An 18,947-nucleotide genomic window follows, 5' to 3' on the forward strand; every position below is an offset into this window, starting at 1 on the left:
ATCTGTGGCTCCAAAAGGAATTTAGGCAAAAGCACCACCTTGATACCAACCTAAAAACTTTCCCCTCATGCCTCAAACACAACCTCTGACTGAGAAATCCCTAAATCACTGCTTGCCAACAGCCAGAGAAGATGAGAACAGACGATGCTGCTTTCTGATTTTCCCCACAAATTCCATCTGGAGAGGATGGGTGTCATCCCAGGGACAATTTGCTCTCAGCAGGCTCTTGACTTGCATTCCCAGACAGGCATTCCAGTCTGCTCAGAGCAGATAAATGCAATTTTAAAGCACCCTGGGCAGCATGAATTCTGGCAGCTCTGTGCAGTGGCAGCGATAGGAGTGCAGGGATCGCTTTGCTTTTGTGGGCTGTGGATGCAGCAGCTCAGAGGTAAAGTGGATCAAGTGGAAAAACTCCACGAGGTGAATAGGAAGAGGCCATCTGACATCCCTGCAGCATCCCTGCCGTGGGAAGCAGCCTGGAAGGAGGTGGAGAGGGAAAAGAGGAAATCTTGGGAAGGGCTGAGCTCAAAAATAGCTGTTGGGGTGCAGTTGGCCAAGGAAAATAGAGGTGGTCAGGGGACAGGAGAAAGATTCCCATGGCAGGGGATGGGGAGGAGATTATCTTTAAGGTCCCTTTCAAATCAATCTGTGATTCTGTGATAAAGAGGTCACCAAAACAGAGCCACTCCACATGGGGATGTGGCATTTTTCCTGCTGTGGGACAGAGGAGGAAGTGCATGGAGCCAAGGGGATAACAGCAGGGTGGTGACAAAGGCCTGGGAGATGATCCCAGAGGGTCTGTGGGGTGGGAGGAGATCCTGGGGACATCCAGAGTGGTACAGAGGGGGATGAGGCAGAGTCAGAAGAGCCTTTGGAAAAGGGGATGTTCCTACTCACCCACAGCTCCCTGGCTTGAGCAGCAGGCAGGACACTCCAACCAGCCCCTGCCCATTTCATCCAGGTGCCAAACCAAGACTGTCTTCCTTTTTCTGTGCCTTGCTTATGTCAGGAGGGCTAAAAATACTGTAAAGCATCGAGGAATGTGCCAACATTTCTGCTGCCAAGCAGAGCCTCCGCAGCCCTGGCACTGCTGCTGAGCACAGGGTTCTCTTTGCAAGGGGACTGGGGGCAGATAAGAGGTTTTCCCTTATCAGTGGCCAGGTTTTGGCAGGGCTGCCTGGCTGGCTCATGTCCATTCCCCCTGCCTGGGGAGGGCAGCTGCCTAAGCAGCCAGTTTGGGTATTTCTGCAGGGTTCCTCCTGCCTTGGTTTCCTTTCTGGGCATCTTTCAGTGTGTTCTTACAGTGATTTGAGTTTCATCATGCTGGCTTTGCCCTGGGAGGGATCTGGGAAGAGAAATCACACCATGAGCTAAACGAGTGCTTGGGAAGATCTTGATGTTTTGTGAGATGCTCACGGAGCAACTCAGCTTTACAATCACTTCCCTGAACTTATTAAATCCCTGATTTTCCCACTCTCCTGCAAAATTCCCATTTGCAGGATTGGAAGGGAGACTTTTTTCTGGTTTTTGGCAGCTCAGGCTGCTTTGAAAGCCCTACACTCTGGGAAGTCCACACTGTACATCAGGATTGAGTGCAAATTGTCACAGAGGTGACCAAAAATTTGCACCATGGATATTGGAATATTGTCCTTTTTTATTATTATCTGTGTTCCACTAAGTGGCATCATATCCCTTGTTTCTATTCCCTCATCTTCACTCTGTCTCCAAATATTGAAAATTTTCTTTATCAAGCAGACAGGAAATAATAAGGGAGAAAAAAATGTTTGCCAGCTGAAGGGAAACGTATTTTTGGAAGAATTTTCCCCCAGTTTTTGGCTGAAAAAAGGAGAAAAAAATTGTTTTGGACAAAAGAGAAACCTTTAATTTAAATTCCCCACCCAGACTTGCTCCCTTTTCCCTGGGGTTTGGGTTGCACACACTACTGATCCTTCAGATTCTCCCCAACCCCTCCCAGTTCAGGATTGGCTCTGTTTTGGATTTAGCAGCCACTGTGTCACTCGGGTCCCTGCACCTCTCTAATTTGCAGAAAATGGTTTCAAAATGAAATTTTCACAGTGAGTGGGTTTTTGCAGCGGGAGGCTGGCAAAGGGAGAGCCTGGCCCTTTGGGAAGAGGGAATGAGATTCCATAATTCCAAGATGTTTGGAGTTCTGTGGCCAGTGATGGGTCTGGTTAGAAATTGGTGACCCTGTGCTGGTTTCTGCCCAATCCAGAGAGCCAAGGAAACACTGCAGGAGGTTCTGTCAGGTGTCACCTCTTGGCTGATGTGGTCCTGGAGCCAAGGGTGAGAGGAAAGGACAAGAGGAAAAAGCTTCACATTGCACCAGGGGAGGCTTAGGTTGGATATTAGGAAAAATGTCTTCATGGAAAGGGTTGTCCAGCCCTGGCACAGCTGCCCAGGGCAGTGGTGAAGTCCCCATCCCTGGAGGGATTTAAAAGCCGTGTGGATGTGGCACTTGGGGACATGGGTCAGTGGTGGCCTTGGCAGTGCTGAGGGAATGGTTGGGCTCAGTGATTTTAGAGCGTTTTTCCAGCTTAAATAATTCAGGGATTCCATGATTTGGCTTATCCATGCTCTCCAAACAGCCAAGTGAGGATGAACTTTGATAGGCAGGAAATTGTCACAGTCCTTAACTCTTAGATAAATAGAAAATTTAGATTAGAAATTAGGAAGAAATTTCTCCCTGTGATGGTGATGAGGCCTTGGAATGGATTTCCCAGAGAAGCTGTGGCTGCCCCTGGATCCCTGGAAGTGTCCAAGGCCAGGTTGGACAGGGCTTGGAGCAACCTGGGATAGTGGAAGGTGTCCCTGAACATGGCAGGGGATGGAACTGGATGATCTTTAAATTCCTTTCCCACCCAAACCATTCTGTAATTCCATGGTGTCTGAAGGGTGAATTCAAGCTTTTCCAATAGAAATGGAAGAGAAAACCCATGCCAGACTGACCAAGGGATTCACCCAAAAGCTGTGAGCAACCAAGAGCTGCCCAGCCTGAGCAGCTCTGTTGATCATCCAAGAGGCAAAGGGGATTTGCAGGGGTTGCAGGAAAAGCTGAACTCGCAGGGAGAGTTTAAAGCAGAGGGAGAAGTTGCTGTGGTTGTATTTGGGGCTTTTCCTCAGCCTGAAGGCAGACAGGGAAGCAGCACAGAATTCCTTGCTTGGAGATCCAGCAGCTTGGAGAGGATGAACCAGGAGCCAGGAGATCCCTGGTTTGAGACACTTCTCTTCACTCATTGTCTCCTTTGTTTGTCTTTGCTTTGTTTTGTCATTTCTTTCAGGGGAATTCTTGAACCCGAAATGAATCAACTCCATTTTTTCCTTTTGGCAGGAGGGGACACAGAGGCTTTAGGTGACAAAATCCAGTCCCTCCTTCCCTCCTCTCCAGCCAGCCTTGAGCTGACCGCTGCGAGGAGCTACAAATCCTCTTGCAGAGGCACTTTGCAAGTGCAACCAAGGTAAATTTGCATTGGAAGAGCCCAGAGGAGAGGCTGTGGCAGCGACCCAGAGCAGAACAAGGGACTTGATGAGCTGCTGAGCTGTGTGGGCAGGCAGGGAGGGCAGAGCTTTGAAATTCCAGGGGTGAGGATGAAGGCTGCAGGGAAGGAAATCTGCCCACGCCAGCGGAGGCTGCTGTGGATTCCATCCTCGTTAGCCACAGGAAAAGCCAATTTCTGATTCAGGTTTGCAGGTAAACAGAGCTGTGCTGAGCCCACCTTGGTTCCAGGGCATGGAATGAGGGAAAAGTGCCCTGCTGGGTTGGACATCTCCATCTCTGAGCCATGGCTTTGCTCATCTTGCTGAGCAAGGAGGAATTTCAGAGAGACAAACTCTGCAGAGCCACGAGAAATTTGGGATCAGGGCTGTCCAAGGGGCACCAGCTGTGGGCTCCCAACTGAGGCTATGCATGGTGGTTCTACAGCCTCCACATGAAAAATAATTATCATTGTACTCTTTCCTTTTACTTTTGAAACCTTCCAAACTTGGGGAATCTCTTGGCTGAAACGCTGGGAGCTGATTTTTGGGGTTTTTTTAATACAAAGAGCTCAGCAAGAATCCAGAATTTAAGAGACAAGAAAGAATTGCTCACCCTTCAGATCCTGGCAGCAGCCACTTTTTCAGTTAATTTCCCTGGAAAGAGGGGAGGAATACATGGAAATAAAGCAAAGGCAGTGTTTTTAAGCCCTCCAGATGAGCACCTTCACCTAATGTGGGTCTGGGATGGCTTTTCAAACAAAGACCAGAGCAGGCAGGGAAATCTAGACTTGGAAAAGCAGCAGTGGGCTGTGCTTGAATGACTGATTCTGCAAATGTTCCATGAAAATGTGCACTTTTTGTGAGTCAGGATCACCTCGTTGTGCTGTCTGGGGACAAAAAACCTGCTGGGCTGGGGTCAGGGTCTAAGGGATGCTGCTCATGTCTGTGTTTCCAGCAATCCCAGCTGGGAAGGAGTTGTGTCCTGGGGCTGTGTTTGAAAGCAGGAAATGTAAACAAACAAACAAATAAACAAAAAAGAGATGAGTAAGTGATCTCCACCATGTGTTAGGTTGGAGGTTTGTGTAACACTGTATTTTAAAGCGGATTTTTTAGGGTATTCATGAAAAAAGAAATTGAAACCTGGGATTTCTGCTTTCCTGCCTGAGGCTGTAAGGATGTATTGGATCACAGAATCATGGAATGGTTTGGGTTGGACAGGACCTTGGAGACATCTAATTCCAGCCCCATCCATGGGCAGGGACACCTTCCACTATCCCAGGTGGATTAAAGGCCTTCCAAGCTGGCCTTGGACACTGACAGGGATCCAGGGGCACCACAGCTTCTCTGGGAATTCCACCCTTCATCACCCTCCCAGTCTGGGATTCCTTCCCAATATCCCATCTAAATCTCCCCTTTCCCACTGGGAAGCCATTCCCTGTGTCCTGTCCCTCCATGCCTTGTCCCCAGTCCCTCTGCAGCTCTCCTGGAGCTCCTTCAGGCCCTGGAAAGCCACCACAAACTCACCCCACAGACAAAGGACAGAGGTTTGTCCGCTCCCACCCAAATGTGGGCTCTGGTGGGTTCAGCTCACCCACCTTCACCAGGAGCCAAGGTACATTTTGAAGAACAATGGAGAGAACAACACATCAGACACCTCTGTCACCAGGTTTCCTCATCTTATGCATCACTGTCTTTGATGACCTTTTTCAAGAGCTTTCTCGTAATGAATAGTTATTTTTTGCTGGCTGAGGAGAGACACAGAGCTTTTGACAATTCTCTTCAGTCATCGTTTCCTCTGTTTGTCTTCGCTTTGTTTTGTCATTTCTTTCAGGTGAATTCTTGAACCAGAAATGAATCAACCCCTTTTTTTTTTTTCTTTTTTTAATTTTTTTTTTTTTTTAACAAAAGCACGAGATGTCCCACAGAGCCTGGGCACATTCTGCTGTCTGAACTCAGCGCTGGCACCACACGACGACAAGGACGTGTTTGACGAGCTCCTAATGACACTGCAAAGAGCTGTCCCCTGCTCCTGGCACCAGTGTGACACTGAAGGCTTTGAAGCCTGGACAAGTCTTTAATTGACATCACTGAGCTGGCCCGGTGTCACCGTGCCTGAGCTGTCAGAGCAAAGGGAAGGAACAATGGAAGTGACCTTTTTGTTTAGAGGGTGTTGGAGTAGCAGGAAGAACGGCCAAGAATTAGAGAAAATGTGATTCCTGCTGCTTTTCCATGCTTTTCTACCCTGTGGGATGAGGTATAGAAGGGATTTTAAAGATGATATCGTGGGCAGGGACACCTTCCACTGTCCCAGGTTGCTCCAAGCCCTGTCCAACCTGGCCTTGGACACTTCCAGGGATCCAGGGGCAGCCACAGCTTCTCTGGGCAACCTGTGCCAGGATCTCCCCACCCTCACAGGGAGGAATTCCTTCGTAATTTCTAATCTCAACATCCAATCTCTAATTTAATTCAAAGCCACGAACATCATCATAAGAGGTATCCCAAAAGATACGAGATGTCCTAGGTGTCCAGTCATTTCCTCAGCCCTGAAAAATTTCCAAATGTAATTTTTGGGGCGAAGGTGGGAAAAAAATTATTGACCAAAGCTTCAATCCCCCGAGGTCTGTTTGTCAAAGGACCATGTGGGTCCCACAAGAGATTCCCAGGCATGGAGTTGGGCTGTGACCACCAGCAGAAGAGACCACATGGTGCCACCAGCGGTGTGACACCAAAGTCACCTCCCAGCTTGCCCTGGCCATGTCACCACGTTGTGTCTGCTGGTTTTACACTGATTCCTGTCTCCACTTCACCCTCCCTGACTCAGAGCAGCCAGGACAGGCTGCTAGCACAGAAATGTGCTGCTGTTTATTTTTACACATCCCTGCCTCGCAAGGAGGGAGAGTGTGGGAAGAACAAATGAACTCTCCTTGCAGACTGGAGGGGAGGGGAGAGATAAACAGGATTTCAAGGCAAGATTGGGCTTGAAAGACAGCAAGCCTGGATTTTAAGCCTTGGTTGGGCTCAGAGGGGACTTTACAAGGAAAATGGGCATTTTCTGTCCTTGGCACAATGAGGAAAAAGAGGGAGCAAGGCAGGAGAAAGCTCTGAGAGAAGTAACCAGGCCTTCTGCAAGGGTCAAGGGAAAAGATACCCTTCCACAGGAGCTTGGCCATCACAGCAGACACTGGCTGTGCTTGGACTGTAATCATGGAATCACCGTGGAATCATCATGGAATCATCATGGAATCATCATGGAATCATAGAATGGTTTGGGTTGGAAGGGATGTTAAAGCTGCCATGAGCAGGAACACCTTCCACTATCCCAGGTGGCTCCAAGCCCTGTCCAGCCTGGCCTTGGACACTTCCAGGGATCCAGGGGCAGCCACAGCTTCTCTGGGAATTCCAGCCCAGCCCCTCTTCACCCTCCCAGCCAGGAATTCCTTCCCAATATCCCATCTCTCCCTGCCCTCTGGCACTGGGAAGCCATTCCCTGTGTCCTGTCACTCTTGTCCAAAGAAGAATTTCTTCCTGATATCTAATGCTGGCTCCTGCAGGATTTGTGGTCACCCACAGATGCTGTTTTCCAAGGTTTTTCCCCCACTTTAGGAGGACTGTGTGAGTATTTGATGCTTCAAAGCAGTGGTCTGATCCTGGCTGGCATCAGCTGTGGATCCAATGTTCTCACCCCAGGACTATTTATTGGATTGATTATCCTTGCTGGTGTAACCAGCAGCTCTGTAATCATAACTCTTATTCTTCATGGATCTCCACAGACCCATTAAACCCCATTGTAATCTGTGGGATCCCTGGAGGATAAGAAAATTAATAGCAGTGCCTGTGCATTGCAATTACCACCAGGCAAAACGCAGACATTCCTTTTTACTGGAAAGTTCAGTTCTCTGGAAAACAGTGATTCAGAATTACCAAATCTTAAGAAAACAGGAATGCTGGAATAAAACACCAGAAATCTTTTTCTCAGCTATTTCAAAAGCTGCACGTTGAGCTGCTCTAAGTGAGACAAAAATCTTTTTCTTTTAATTTACTCTCAGTGTTGTATTAAAAAAAAAAAAACTACCACAAGCAGCTGCTAGTCTAATTAACATGGAGTGAAACAGCTTCTTTAACCATCTAATTCAAAATGTCAAACAACTCCCAGCAGCGAGACACACCTCAAGCAAGCAGATAAGATGTTTCATTAGAGCAGGAGCTGCTTGCAATATTGTGGAAAACTGATAGCAGGCTAAAAGAAAAGCAGAAAAATGAGGAGCTGGAGTGGGAGGCAGGCAGGAGAAATCCTAGGTGGACTTGGCACCCAGCTGTTGTCCCACGCAGATCATTAGGTGCAATTCTTTTTTCTTTTTTTTTTTTTTTTTTTTTTTTTTTTTTTTTTTTTGTTTCTCCTGAAAAATTGATTGATTTCCAGAGAAATTTTTAGCCTTGCCGTCATTTTCCCGAGAAGGTGCAATCCTGATAAACCTGCAGCACCCATGGAACCTCTGCTGTGAGGTTCATTCACACCCCCAGCAGATCAGACTGTCCATTTTCTGCCCATTTTATTGCCAAAGAAACTGCCCAGGTGTGACTGAGTCCCTTTTTTGGGGGGGTTGGAAAAAAAAACTTGGCTTAAGTTCATATAATCATAGTCAGGGATGAAAAAAGAGCAATTAATGTAGGAAATTTGAAGAAATAGGAAGGAATTGTTCCCTGTGAGTGTGGGGAGCCCTTGGCACAGATTTCCCAGAGAAGCTGTGGCTGACCCTGCATCCCTGGAAGTGTCCAATGCCAGGCTGGACAGGGCTTGGAGCAACCTGGGATAGTAGAAGGTGTCTCTGAACATAGCAGGGGATTGGAACTGAATGATTTTTAAGGTCTCTTCCAACCCCAACCATTCCATGATTCTATAAATGTATAAAGCAGCATGATTCCATTCTATAAATGTATAAAGCAGAGTAATTCCCTACAGACAGGGAAATGAATGGAGGCTCCAAGGTATTTCTGACTTTGATACAGTGCTGCATTTCCAAGCCTTGCAGGCAACACCTGAGGTGAGAACCAGCACCTCCACCTTATAAAGACACTTACAGCTATGGAAAATGCCTGGGAAATATGGAATTATAGATTTGTTCAGGTTGGAAAAGCCTTTTTAAGATCATCCAAATCCAACCATTCCCTCAGCACTGCCAAGGCCACCACTGACCATGTCCCCAAGTGCCACATCCACAGGGCTCTTAAATCCCTCCAGGCATGTTTTGCTAAGTGGGACCTGGATTTCTCTCCTGCTCTTGACCCCTGGTGTCCAGTGGTGTCTCCAGCCACCAGATGTGGCCATGGGTCAAGTTGGGAGAATGAGGAAGGACAACCTGACCACCTTTCTGCTCAGCACCACCTTTTCCCAGCTATTTCTTTTTCCCTTGAGGCTTTCTGACAGAGAATTCTGACAGGGATTCCTGCTCTGCTCCAGCCTGTGATGGTTTGTAGCTGCTTGTGCAGGGCGTGTGGGCAGCAAGGGTCAGAGGGGTTTGGCACCACAGATGGAGTGAGAAAAAGGTAGGATGAAGCAGCACAGACGTGTTTGACTCAGCTGGAAGGTGTGGGAGAAGCTGGGAAGGCAGCTGGAGAGCTCTTCCTGTGGGAGGTGAAGAGTTTTCCTCCCTCCTTTCCTCAGGTGGGAGTTTTTATATCTCCCCAGGTCTGGCACAGACAGATTTCATAGGATCATGGAATATTCTGAGCTGGAAGGACCCACCAGGATGATCCAGTCCAAGCTCTGGCCCTGCACAGACACCCCAAAATCCCACCCTGGGCATCCTGGGAGTGTTATCCCAGCACTCCTGGAGCTCTGGCTCATTGCCTGCAGAGCTGTTCCAGTGCCCAGCACCCTCTGGGGGAAGAACCTTTCCCAAAATGCACCCTAACCCTGCACTGGCACAGCTCCAGCCATTCCCTGGCTCCTGTCACTATCCCAGAGAGCAGGGACTGGGGTTTGCTGTAGGATGCTCACCCCACAGTGCTGTGACATCGCTGTCACCACGGCAAGACTCTGTGTCCCTCTGCCGAGTCAGCGATACTCACAAACCATCCCAAACCCACTGCAGTCCATCCCCATCCTCATCCTGCTCCCCACGGGACAGGCAGGGACAGCAGGACAGGGACAGGGACAGCAGGGAGCACCCTGCACAGAAGGAGGGCACTTGTGCTGCTGCTTGCAGTGAAACTGAGCCTCCTCACATTGTTTGAGCAACAAACAGAGGAAATATCTGTAATCTCTCTTCCCTGCCACTCCTAGAGAGCTATCTCGTGGCCTTTCCTGTGGAGTCCTCTGCTGTGGCTCTGCCTGTGGGAACTGCTTCCCAAACGGATTATTCAAGCTTGGAGCAGCTCTTCTCAGGGATTTTTTTTTTTCTCCATGGAGTTCTCAGTTTGCACATCTGTCTTCCCTGGCAGGAGGAAAACAAACGGAGTGGTTTTCAGTTTCTGCCTGTGCTGTGAGTTGGGATGCTGTGGCAGCTCCTCTCCTCTGCAGTGCCACCACTTGTTGATGGTGTGATTATTGCTGACCCTTCTGAGCCACAATATCCCCCCTGATCCCCCTTTTCTCCAGGATGAGCTCCTTTCCCAGCTCCCTCAGCCCCTCCTGGTGCTCCAGACCCTTCCAAAGCTCTATTGCCTAAAAGCACCTCAGGTCATGCTGTGGTCACTGAGCTCTGGAGAGCAGCTGAGGATCCTCACTCCCCTCAATGGAAGCTCCTAATTAAATTCCTGCCAATTAAATCCCTGCCTATATTCTCCCTTTGAGCAGATTCCCATCCTGCTGTGTCTGTGCTCCCTCCTGCTCCTGGATGAGCAAACCCTCACCCCAGCTGGCACAGAACTGAATGGTTTTGGGGGAAAAAGTCCTTTCTGAGTCTTGGATATTTAGGATGATCCATGGCCATCTATGCTGGCAGCCTGGATACTTTGCAGAGAGAGGATGGATGCTTCACTTTGTTTCAGCTCCTTCAAGTCCCCCAGTCTGGCTGAAAACTTCTATGTTTCCTTTCCTGCTCACCCTTGCACTGCTCCAGCACCTCTTCCCCCAAGCAGTTTGGGTTCAGCCTCTTATCAAAATAAATCTCATCAGAACTGCTCAGGATGCTCCAGTTGTGGTCTCACAGTTCCATCAAAGTTTCCTGACCAGCCCTGGAGCATCTCACATCCCAGCATGACTCTTTTTGCCTCAGTTTCTTTAAGATAAATATTCCCCATCTCCACATTTTCTCCTCCTCCACTATTCCCAAACTGTAATTTTTGCCCTTTCAATCCAAGTTTTTGTTTGATCCCCTCAGCACACACTCTCATACCTTATTAAATTCCACCCCTTTTAGCTCTCAGGCATTTTGTCTTTTCTGATAATTTCCAATTCTTCCCTCTGCAGAGTTTTTATCTCTCTACCCACAGCAAGCATCAACTTCATGCTCTTCCTTTAGTCCAAAGTATTAGTGAAAATACATATTGTTTTAAAAAAGGTGCCCAAAATCTCACATTTCAACTCCACCAGGAATTTAATTCCCATCCATTCCTTCTCCTCCTGTCAAAACCTGGTGTTGTCCACCACCTGGGGCTCCATCATCTTCACAGATTCCAAACAAATCTTCTTTTTTTGGGATATTATTGAACAAATAAGGTGCCAGGCATGATGCCAGCAAACAGATCAGCGAGGCTCTCAGACAGGACACCTCTCATAATTCACCTTCCCAGGAAAACTCTGGTTTATGGCAGCACATCAGGGAAGGAGGCACAGGAGAAAAGGCTCTGGCAGCTCCTGCTGTCAGGAATGATTGTCTTGAGCTGCAGCTCTTTTCCTCATGACAGCTGGGGTTCATCCCACCTGGATTTTGGTGTTCCCAGTCCAAGATCCAGTTTGAATCCCTCGTGCTCTGGAGGAGGAGAAGATCCAGCTCTGTGCCTCTTGCTGATTTTATGGATGTGATGCCACAGGTTTGCCTATTCTCTGCAGAGTGAGCACCAAAGCTGCAGCTGCTGCCAGAACTGCTCCAGGCTGAGCTCTGGATGGTTCCTTGGCATGGGAACGTTTTAAACATGATTTAGGAATGGGAAAAAGCTCAACCCCCAAAGTGTGTGAGGGCCAGAGAGATGTGATGTGTTGGAAGAACATGAGATGGGAGATTAGCAGCACAGGGAGTGAGGTTTGGGTGAATGCACAGGACTGAATCCCGTGGGAGCCTCTCTGCTCCAGAGCCAGTCTGGGAGAGCTGGGAATGTTCCCTGGAGAAGGGAAGGAGGCAGGGAGAGCTCAGAGCCCCTGGCAGGGCCTAAAGGGGCTCCAGGAGAGCTGCAGAGGGACTGGGGACAAGGCATGGAGGGACAGGAGACAGGGAATGGCTTCCCAGTGCCAGAGGGCAGGGATGGATGGGATATTGGGAAGGAATTCTAAATAGAATCATAGAATCATGGAATGGTTTGGATTGGAAGGGACTTTAAAGATCATCCAGCTCCAACCCTGTGCAGGGACACCTTCCACTATCCCAGGTTGCTCCAAGCCCCAATGTCCAACCTGGCCTTGGACACTTCCAGGGATCCAGGGGCAGCCACAGCTTCTCTGGGAATTCCATCCCAGCCCCTCCCCATCCTCACAGGGAGGAATTCCTTCCCAATGTCTCACTTAAATCCCTCCTCTTTTATTTCCACCTTAATGAACAAAGCCAAATGTTGCTCCTGCCTTTCTAGACCAACTCTAGACTTACACTAAGACCTCCCTAGAAGATAAATTTTCCCACAAGGCAGCTGAGAATGAGAAGAAAATATTAAATGTGTGTGTGTCAGATGCAAGTAAAATGTTCAATGGGAAATGAACCAATTTACAGGGTCAGAAACCCCTTGTTATAGGTGAGATGAGAGTCAGGAAAGACTTGCTGAATTTTTCAGAGCACTGAATTTCCTTTAATTGGTATTTTCTTCCCTCTGACCTGTTTGTGAGAATCCCCAGGACGGAAGAACTTTGCTCCATCTCTGGGTTTTTGGTTTTTTTTTGTACTATAAAATCTTTCAGGCACAAGCTGAGGTTTATCTTGTCACCCCGGGTGGGAAAGATGCAGACGCAATCACGAATTTATATTTTCTATTTCCCTGGATACCTTCCTCCCGGATCTGGGCATTAATGAAGCCCACTCCCAGGCAGAATTGTCTCAGAATTGTCTCACCAGCCTCATTTGTGTGCTGAGAGATAAGGGGACGAGCTTGGCTGGCTGTCAGTTCATTAACAGGTCACTGATGAATTTGTGCTTTTCTCACCAGGGCTTTCTCACCCTCCTGGGCACCTGCTGAACACTGGGGGTGGAGGACAGAGAGTTCTGTGACATCTGTGCTGCAGAGCCAGGAGCCCCTGGGGTCTGTGTCCCCCCTGCAATGGATATCTCTAAATTAAAGTAAGAAAGTCCAAGGCAGGGTGCTCCCGTGGCCTCCATGCTGTGGACACCCCCAGATTTTAATTATTCAGGCTGAACGCTTGCAGGAAAATCACACTTTTTATTAATTTTTCTTTTCTGTGAATGAATGATGAATCCAGCAAGTGCAGCTTGAGGTTCTGCCTTTCCTGTTAGATCACAGAACCCTGTCTGCCACAGGGGCTTGGATACTTCAGGCTGGAGGAATAAATGAATGGATTTTCCTTGATCCTCATTCCTGGCACAACCCTTTCACCCTCCTGGGGTGGCAAAGCCAGCTCAGCCCAGGGGTCAGGGTGGGTTTAACTGAAAATGGGTAGAATCCCCCAGGGTTTGGCAGTGCAAGGCTGCTGTCAGCAGGAGATGCAGGGCAGATGTGGCTTTGGGGAAAAAAATCCCTTTCTGCTGCATGTTTTGGGGACTGAAAAGCCTTTTCTGAGCAAGAGTGCACCTGCTGAGGGATGAGTGAAGGGAAAACACATGGCAGGGGAAGAAAATGTGATAATATTCTCTGGATGTGTAGGGAATAATCTGAGCTCAGGTCTGAAAATAAATAAATAATCATCTGTGGGTTTTTAACCAACTTTAGTTCTTCAAATTCTTCCACTCAACAATCATCTGTCTGTCTTGTTCTGCTTTACTTCTAATCTAGAAGGAAAGCATCAGAAAAAAAATAATAATAATGAGACCTTTTGGACTTTGGCAACATTTAGTTATTCAAAGAGGTTGTGGATTCCCCATCCCTGGAAGTGTCCAAGGCCAGGTTGGATGTGGCTTGGAGCAACCTGGGATAGTGGGAGGTGTGGAAGGCATGGCAGGGGGTGGAACTGGATGGTCTTTAAGATCATTCCAACCCAAACCATTCCATGATTCCATGACTTCCACAACATCTGTAGAGTGGTCCTAGTATTCCTGAGAAGTTCCAGTGGCAGCATGGGAAGGTCCCATTTATAAAGGGAATGGGACAAATTTCCTCATTTTTGGTGTTCTGCAGAGCATCCCATGATACTGTGCAGAAGACTGGCCTCAGAAAATACCCTGGAATACAAACTCATGGCCTAAACATGGGTTTTTTCAGCACCACTATTCCAAAAAATATCAGGTAAGGATGTTGGGGAATATTTCCTGGGAGGCAGCAATTGAGAAGGATTTGGGGACTGACCTGTTAAGTCCTAGTTCCCAATTTCCCAAGAAAGCTGCCAGGGGGTTTTATGTGTGTGAGGTGAGGAAGCTCAGGTAGGAAGGTGGGGTCAGGTTGGAGTGTAAAAATACAATTTTTGGACACGTCATCATTTGTTTAAAAAAAGTTCCTCCTGATTCATCACAGGAATTGCCTTCAAGGCCATTTTTTTCACCCTGTGCAGTTGCAGCCCAGATCTCCCTGGAGCTGCGAGTTGGATTGTATTAACTGGGAGCTACAAAGTCCAAGGAAATGCAGAGTCTGTGCTTTAATTGTTGATGCAACATCGTTGTGGTGCTGAACAGGACTTTAAAGGAGCTAAACGGGGACTGAGACAACCAAGCCCTTGGGATTTCAGCACGGGGTGAGGTTTTGCCTTATTCTCATGGGAAATAGGTGGCTTCTCTTTAATCTGCTTTGCCCTCTAAGCCAGAAAAAAGAAAACATCTCATCTCGTGGTGAAGAGAAACATTTGTGCAGATCTCCCTCTCCTCAGATAATAATCCTCAGCCATTTCTGGTTTGTTGTTTACTTTGCTTTCTTCTTTAATTGAAGTCCCGCCGTAAAGGATTAAAAACAAGCTATTTTGAAAAAGGGCTGTGCATGGTCCCAAGTAAATCTGTGTGAGATTTCCCCACTGCTTAAAGCTCTGGGATTTGCTGGTCTGTGCCTGTCTCTACTTTGTGGCTTTAATTAAAATTTGGTCTTTGCTCCTTTGCCTGCATCTGTATCCCTCCACTTCCCTGTGCTCTCGGCCAGGTTTGGAAATGCACCAGCTCTGAGGGAGAACCTGCAGAAGAAGCAGCATCCCTTGAGGTGCACCATGCTGGTGGCCTCAGATCAGCTGAACATCTCCTGTCAGCAGCCTTTGCCTCTCTGCTCTGATTCCACGGCTGTCAGCACCTCCTGAAGCGAAGGGAAAAACAGAGGGAATCAGGAAATGAAAGAGCGGCAGGGAGGGAGAGGTGAGCGGCAGGGAGGAGGTTTCCACACTTGGAGGAGGTTTCCACACTTGGATGGGAAGATCTGGGGTTCAAAGATGGAGGATAAGGTAACAAAAGGAGGGTTATTCTGATTCAGGGCTGGTCAGCAACTCCCTCTACTCCAGGGTCATCTTCAGCTGTGGCACGTGGAGGTGAACACCTCTTTGTGGAATTCCCTCTTTCTTCTCACTCTCACGGACAGACTGATGAGTCTTGGGAAGCCCATCTGTCCTGTACAGCCAGGGCAAGGATAAATAATGCTGCAGTGCTGGGATTTCAGGCAGAAGGCACCTGGAAGTGCTTGCAAGGCTTGCATTTGTCTCCAAAGCTGCCTCACTGTGGAAAGGCTCATCCCGCTCTGTCACGGCACAGATCCTCCGCTGACGGATATCAAATGCCTCCACTCAGTTCAGATTCACTCTATATCTAATAAGATCTCCCAATGAGTTTTTAACTGCCATGGAGAAGCCAACCCAGGCACCAGAGACAGCAGAAAAAGGCAATTTCTGCCAATGGCATGGAAGGGAAGAGCAGCCTTTACCAGACAGGGATGTTCCAGGCCAGGCGTGGAGCAGAGCAATCTGGCAGTGATTCCCCCGGTTCCGATTATTGGGGTATCAATAACAGGGCTAATGGCCCTCTGGTTCCACATCCAACGTGCAAGGCTGTTTACAGCCTCTGCTGAGAGCCACTTACTTTTACTCTCGTTGGCAAATCGTTGTTGACGTCTCGTGTTTCGAAATGCAGCTGGGCTCCAGCCTGTGCTCACCCACCGGCCGAGCCGAGCGACTCCGTGCCCCATGTGCTGCTCTTTAGCAACACAAACAGCACAGCAGATCTCACTTAGCAGGGTTTGCTCACTCCCCAAACACGCAGGGCTTGGCTCTGAGTGCTCTGGCTCCTTCCCGACGGCTCCCCAAGAGGCATGGGAGGGATGGAGGGTGGCTGAGCACCTCTGGGATATCCTGGAAGGAGGGTGGGTTCGATTCTCGTGTCAAGGTCAGGGGTGTGCTGTGGTTCATCTTCTTGGAGTGGCCAGATCTCTTTTCTTCCCACCTTTTTTCAGGGCTTGGGCTTGGTGAGCTTGGAGGTCTTTTCCAGACTAAACGATTCTACAGAATCATGGAATGATTGAGGTTGGAAAAGACCTCCAAGATCATCAAGTCCAACCTTGGACTGATCAACTTGACCTTGTCAGCCTTCTCAACCAGCCCAGATCCACATCCAGTCCTTCCTTGGACACCTTCAGGGATGAGGACTCCACCATCTTCCAATGCCTGACCACGTTTTCCATGAAGAAATTCCTCCTGATATCCAACTTGAACCACCTCCCCTTGAGGTCGTTTCCTCTTGTCTTGTGGAAGCATTCTCATCCCTCTTTGTGGGTTTGTTCTCAGCTATGGGAAGAAGGGAAACAGCACCCAAAAAGCTGAAGAATTGTAGCAGAAAACGGTCGAGTGATGGGTAAATGTTGAATTTCAGCTGAGTGGGCAGTAGGGCATTATTCAGTGAGAAAGTTTGAGAAAGAGCAGCTGAAACCTGTGATTTGAGCAAAAGGAAAGAGAAGGAAAAGAAGAAATTTAGAAGAAGGAAGGGCAGAGCACTAAGTCAGCCCAAAGCTTGTCAGGTCATCCTGCAGAGGTGGGAAATTCGAGGTCACAGAATCACAGGATGGTTTGGGTCAGAAGGGACCATAAAGAACATCTCGTTCCAACCTCCTGCCATGGGCAGGAAACTCTTCCACTAGACCAGGTTGTCTGGTGGTCAAATACACAAAAAACTTCAAGAGAACTGGACACGTTGGCCACCCTGGCACCACCTTAAATCTGGAGAAGAGAAAGATCAGCCGCCTCTCTCCAGTAACCCCCTTGATGCTCAGGGGAGACCTCATTCACCAAATCTGCTCAAAGGGATTTCCACTCCTGTCCTAAACCGTCTCAGGAGTTGCTGCTTTTAAGAATGCCAGTGCTACTTCACAGGACAGGTTAAAAACCTCCCTCCTTCAGAGCAGACAGCACTTTAAAACAGATTTATTATTAGTTTTTTCTTGTTTGAGCCAATCAAAACACATCGTGGCAGGATTGCTGCCTGTTGGCCACACTCTGATCCCACAGAGCTGAGGTGCTGGGGCTGCCCAGTGCTCTGCTCCTCCTTGCTGGGAATCAAGCAGTGCTCAGAATACCTGGGAAAATTCCCTAATATTTGTTTCCCACTCTGGTCCCAGCTCCAGCTCGCTGATGGAGCAGCCAGCAGTGGCTGATTTGTGTTTCTTACAGAGCTCCTGACCCACTCTGGCTCTGTGTTACATAAAGGAGACACCCCCGTGCCAGATGTGCTGCATCACATTCCCCTTCAGCAGAATCTGTGGGCTTTCCAAACCATGCCATGTTTATGTAGACTCCCAAGCACCAATTTTGCAATCTTTCCCATTCTCTCCAGCCAACACACATCCAATTAAACTGTCCAGTTACCATGGTTTCCTCCTCACCAACCTGGGGAGTTTAGATGTGAAGTTGGTGGGAAAGAAAAAGTGTTTTCTTGTCAGGAAATGTGCTCGTTGGGCTGATGGGCTTAAAATTTTGTGTTCAGTCCACTTTGTTTTTGGGAGTTTGATGCTGTTATTGTGGGGGGTTCTTTGGGTACCGAAATCCATGGAAAGGGAAGAGCTTGTGAATGGTTTACCATGACAAATGCATTGTTTTCAGAGTCAATTTAAGCAGCCAGAGAGGAGGACTGGAGCTGGGGAATGTTTGCTGGAGTATCTGAACGTGCTGTTGGAAATAGTTTGTTGTTGGTAAAAGCTGGGTTTAATTGTAGTCTCTTAAAATCCCTGAATGTCATATAAAGAAACAAAAAAAAAAAAAAAAAAGGTTTACAACAAAACATGCCTTTCAGGGCAGAGTTGGAAACAAATGCTGAGCCTAGAAACAAAACTGGGGTTGCCTGGACTGGATTAGTAAACTCTGACTGTTGTCATGCAGCACATTCACCATCCTGCTTTTCAGGATCCTTCCACAGCAGAGGAAGCTGGACTCAAACTCCTGTCTCCAGGCAATACTTTGGGATGAAACAAGGCAAAAAAAAAAAGATTAGGACTCACTGAATGGTCTGCAGAAGGCTGGAATTCACCATAAATTATGACCATCAAGTAAATGTAATGATGGCTGACCTGGGCAAGCCAGGTGGTTGGCAAGGTCGTGGAGGAATTTCATCCCAACAGAGTCATCATCTTTGGATTCCTCTGTTTTCTTCCTCCTCTCCATGGTGAAAGAAGATGGACTGAAATGGAAAGAAAGACAGAGAGGAAGTAATATGATGACGTTAGAGGATACTTATTCTACCAAAAAAAAAAAAAATCCAACAAAACAACAACAAAAAAACCAAACCAACCAACCAAAAAAACCCCCAAAAACCCAAACCAAAAACCACCATGAAAAACCCCCAATCCCCACAAAAAAAATCCCAAACCAAACCAAGAGTCTTTGCTGGCCAACAGAAATCCGGATTCCACTAAAAAGCTATAATGCCATGAAAAAGGATGGAAAATGGATTGGAAAAGGATGGAAAAGGAAACTGTCAGATGATCATTCAATTGGTTTCATCTCCTCAGCAGGTTTTGGTCTGGTCTGTGCCACCTCCTGCTCTCCTTAACAAAGTCTGGAAACATTGCAGGGCACAGCAAAAGTCAGGGCCTGTCACCTGCAGGGAATATGGAAAAAAATATCATTTTCTTGCAGTAAGGGGCAGACTGTGATCACAGACCACGTTGCTCCACGTCCCCAGGGCCAGAGGAGAGGCTTTCCCCCTCTTTAATTTGCTACTCAACACTCAGCCCAGCCTAATGTGCTG

The 18,947-nt window shown here is 48.0% G+C and overlaps 1 pseudogene; it reads right to left on the reverse strand.

Annotated features, from left to right (window-relative positions):
- The window catches only part of LOC146438615 (uncharacterized), a 31,823-nt pseudogene extending 13,462 nt beyond the window's left edge, over nucleotides 1–18,361 (reverse strand).
- Between the last annotated feature and the right edge of the window lie 586 nt (nucleotides 18,362–18,947).

The sequence above is a fragment of the Lichenostomus cassidix genome, chromosome 4 (assembly GCF_008360975.1).
Source record: "Lichenostomus cassidix isolate B80296 chromosome 4, HeHo_3.0, whole genome shotgun sequence".
Taxonomy (NCBI): domain Eukaryota; kingdom Metazoa; phylum Chordata; class Aves; order Passeriformes; family Meliphagidae; genus Lichenostomus; species Lichenostomus cassidix.